The following is a 4,388-nucleotide window of genomic DNA, read 5'->3' on the forward strand; positions in this document are numbered from 1 at the left end:
TCGAGGTGTGTTCCCTGTGACCCATTCCGTACTTAGCAGTGGCACGATGAGTACACAGGCGCAAGTAGCAGCAGCTGTATATATTTACATTCACTATGCGGTTAAAAAGCGAAGGAAATCTCGCCGTTGGTGGATTACAAAACTGTATGAAAGTAGGACAACATATAGTGGCTCGAACTTGTTGGCAGACTTAAGTTTTCAGTCAGTCAGTGGTCTTTACAAGAACTTTACAAGAATGCACCCATCAGATTTTGAGTGGTTGATCAATTTGATAGGAGCGAAAATTGGTAAGAGAGATACGTCGTTCAGAAAAGCAATTCCAATTACAGAAAGACTGGCATTGACATTACGTTTTTTAGCAACTGGTGATTCGTATACCAGCCTTCAGTATGTATTTAAAATTTCAAAACAGACTATCAGCACAGTTATTCCTGAAGTGTGTTCTGCTCTCATCGAAGGACTTGAGGATTACATTAAGGTAAGTATTGACTTATTCTGCGGTACTGTGTGAAAGATTTATTAACGTAATTTTCTACATTTATTTATAAGAAATTACAAAGTTGTTTACACTGTGTTACAAATCATTAGGAGCACTGTAATTAAAACAAAAATATTTTATAAGAGATCGTGAATAATGAAATCATCATCATCAGACGTCAAGGTAGGTGATCCTGCTGAAGGACACGGGGTTGTAGGGTTGGACAATACAGTGTTTGACTGCATGACAGAGTTGTCCGATGGAAAATGACATGGATAGTGTGGTTGTATAAAATTCTGAGTGTTATTGTAGAAACCCCTGTTAACGCGAAGGAAAATACCCATAATGTCATTTTCAATTGTACATCTAGTATCAACGTTGTACTGTCTCAACTTAGATGCGACCAAATTTCCAAAATGTTGGCACTCATCGTTAAGCTGACTCGCGGTGGACGACAATATATGAAAGGCTTTGTCCAGACGTGCATCTTCGACTCGCTGCTTCTTCTTTTTCGGTACAGTTTCCTGTGCTGATTCTCCAACTGCACCACATTCTACGTCTCTCTCTTCGCTTTCTACTCGCATCTGAAAAATGTCATAATAAGTAATTATAAATAAATTATCGTTTGAGCCAAATAATGTTTCACTGGTTTTATAGCTACATCGTTTAAATTGTTATTACACCACACAACAGTAATTCTTGCATTTTGCAAAATTTCAAGTCAAATACGTGTGTATAATAATGTTTCTGCGTCCCCTTCATTGGACTAGTTGCCACTGAGTTAGGCAGAAACATAAACATGTAAATGAAATAAATGGGATAAATGTCAAAGGAGAATTATAACAACCGGTCGTTACATGTGGTTCTGAATATATCTGTTACAGATTCCTACTACTGAAGAAGAATGGGCGGCAGTAGCAAGAGAATTTGAAAGCAAGTGGCATTTCCCACATTGTGTAGGCGCGCTCGACGGTAAACACGTTGTATTACAGTCACCTATGAATAGTGGAAGCGAGTACATAAACTACAAAGGATTTTTCAGTATAGTACTTTTTGCTTTGGTAGATGCCAATTACAATTTCTTATTTGTAGATGTGGGATGCCAAGGCCGAATATCGGATGGTGGCGTATTTGCAAATTCTGAGCTGGGCAAAAGGATTGCATCGAACTCATTGCATCTTCCTCCCGCCGCCCCATTGAGGAACAGAAACACAGATATCCCATATTTTTTTATTGGGGATGAAGCATTTCCTTTGTCGGGCAACCTTATGAAGGTATATGCTGGTTATCATCGTAAAGGGACAAAGGAACGGATTTTTAACTACAGGTTGTGCAGTACTCGCAGGGTTGTGGAAAACGTGTTCGGCATTGCATCTTCAGTTTTTCGCGTGCTGAGGAAACCTCTTCTCTTAGAACCACAAAATGCTGAGCGAGTTGTAATGACTGTTGCCTTGCTTCACAATTTCTTGAGAAAAAGACCAGAATCTGCTACAGTTTACACACCCCCGGGAACATTTGATAATGAAGAAGCGGGAGACGTAATACACGGGCGTTGGAGGGATGATGGTAGAGATATGGGTTCGTTGTTGCCAGTTACAAGGGTTCCCCGCAGATCAAAGAATGCGGTACTTGACGTAAGGGAAGAGTTGGCGGAGTATTTTACACGAGAAGGGAAAGTAACGTGGCAAGATGAATATGCTTAGTATGAACGTTTGGTACCAAGCAACTTGTACTTACCGTCGAAATTGTCTTTCTTGGTTTATTTTTGTCCAGCAAGAAACGTAGACTTTCGAAAGCGAACCAGGAACTTCTGTACATTTCGTCAGTTCCTGTAACAAATTACTGTTTGTAGAACAATTTGTGCGACTTAAAATTTTGTTTACGTAATCAAAATGTACTAATGTTTTAAAAGAATCCACTTTACAAAATAAAACTGAAATGAACCCACCTTTTCCAGTTCCAGCAGTGTCTTTCATTTTCTTCCTCTCCCTTCTTAATGCTGATAGCAAACTCTCCATTTTCTTCTTACATTCGTCCACATCTCTGTCCATTTCGGCCCCGATTTCTTCCCACGCGTCTTGTTTTCTAATTTTGTTGAAATGATTAACATTGTTTGGGTCCCATATCACTGTTTGTTGTTTATACAAATCTATCAGTTTTATTTGATCTTCCTTGGACCACTCCATTCTCATATAACGAAAGAGTCACGCACCGCTACTAACTCCGTGAAGACAACACCGCTCCACGTCGACAACTGAATGTTCGCAGGAAGTGTTCGCAGCGACGTCCAGACTGTTATCCGAGCCACGGCGAACATCCTTTGATGTGACGGGCAAAAACCGACAAATATCGGATCGCAACCGAACAAACAACCGAACATTTTTTGTTACGGGGAAATGTTCGTTTTCCCGTCCACATTGGTTGCAAACATGTTCGCGAACAATGTTCTGTCCGTTGAAATGTTCTAGTCTGTACCCGCCCTTATAAGTAGCCAAATTTCCCTCCTTATACTGTATGGCGCGAAACCCATGACATTTCTTTGCCCTATAAAGAGAGAGATGGACAGTGTCGTGTCAGCCAAAATGGGAACAGGATTCGTTTTGACCCAACATCGCTGGCTGTTCACACCACCTTACTTAATCTTCTCATCGATGGTGAAATGGAACAATACACTTACTCTATGGAGTCAAAACAAAATGTGATGGCTGTGTTCCACCTTCCACAAGGACGACATTGTGAAGACTCTGACATCCCTAGGCTTCTGCGATGCTTAGATTTGGAAATTGAGAGATCCAAAGATTGTCCACTTACCTAATCGCATGCCTCTCTACCTCGTTACTTTCAAGGGGAGAACCCAGGAGGGAGAATTATTGGCGATACATCACATAAGTTCCTTCATTGTGAAAGCCGAGCGATACTACGCCAATGACCCGGTTAAATGCTTTAATTGCCAAATATATGGCCACCCTACACAACTATTTTAGCGAAAACCCCAGTGCAATAAATACTCAGAAGCTCACCTTACTAACGATTGTCCTTACTCTACAGATCATCCATCAAAATGCCCTAACTGTGAAAGGAACATGTTAGGGGATCCCAGGCTTGCTCCGGAAACAGGTGTTGCAGCATGCCCACTTGCAGTCCACGAAACTTGAGGCTTACACCTCAGTACCGCTCTTCAAAGATTCGGACTTTCCAGCATTTTCAAATGCACTACACATCGCCAACCTTCTTCCTCATCGACTGCTCCGACTATTGTAGAACCGTCCCACACTAGAGATGCTTCTGCGGAACCACATCCCCTACCAATATCCAGTAAAGACACCTAGACAACCTTTGTAGGCAAACTAAGATCACACAACATAGATCAACACACACATAAAGATACTTCACACGCTGTGAGCGCCCCCATATCGCAAATGTTTATATTCATAGCAGAACTTCAACAACTCTTTGGTACTTTCCATACCTATCTTCCTATAGTAAAGACAGCGGTCCAACACCTGCAACAAGCCATAACCACTGGAGAAGAGTTTCAAATACTTTTCGAAGTACTTTGCTCCTTCTTCGATGGCCATTTGGCATAAGATCGCTACATGGAAAATTCGTTCCATCGCCTGCAAGACAGGTGTTTGAATCGAACTATTCGAGGGCCACAGCCCTGACATCATCGCCCTCAATGAAACATGGCTAAACCCACAAGACAGGCTAGCCGTTCTCGATTATTTTGTACAGCAAGGAACGTCAAGGTAGGGGTGGTGGGGTCGCTGTTCTTGTATTTTGCATTCCTCTCTTCACTTCCACGTTGCTTGGCTGCCACTGTTGGAAATCATTGAGGCAGTTCCCATATGAATACTTGATGTATAAACCCCGACCACCATTATCGCTACCTACAAGGGTTCCTAGTTCA

The 4,388-nt window shown here is 41.7% G+C and overlaps 1 long non-coding RNA gene across 1 annotated transcript; it reads right to left on the reverse strand.

The window, feature by feature from the left end:
- Nucleotides 1-562: 562 nt before the first annotated feature.
- On the reverse strand, nt 563-2,947 carry LOC134529900 (uncharacterized). The gene is made up of 3 exons (XR_010074736.1): nt 2,427-2,947; nt 2,216-2,307; nt 563-1,062 (listed from the first exon to the last, which is right to left on the reverse strand). It is a non-coding gene; the product is annotated as an uncharacterized LOC134529900 (long non-coding RNA).
- Nucleotides 2,948-4,388: the final 1,441 nt, after the last annotated feature.

The sequence above is a fragment of the Bacillus rossius genome, chromosome 2 (genome assembly GCF_032445375.1).
Source record: "Bacillus rossius redtenbacheri isolate Brsri chromosome 2, Brsri_v3, whole genome shotgun sequence".
Taxonomy (NCBI): Eukaryota; Metazoa; Arthropoda; class Insecta; order Phasmatodea; family Bacillidae; genus Bacillus; species Bacillus rossius.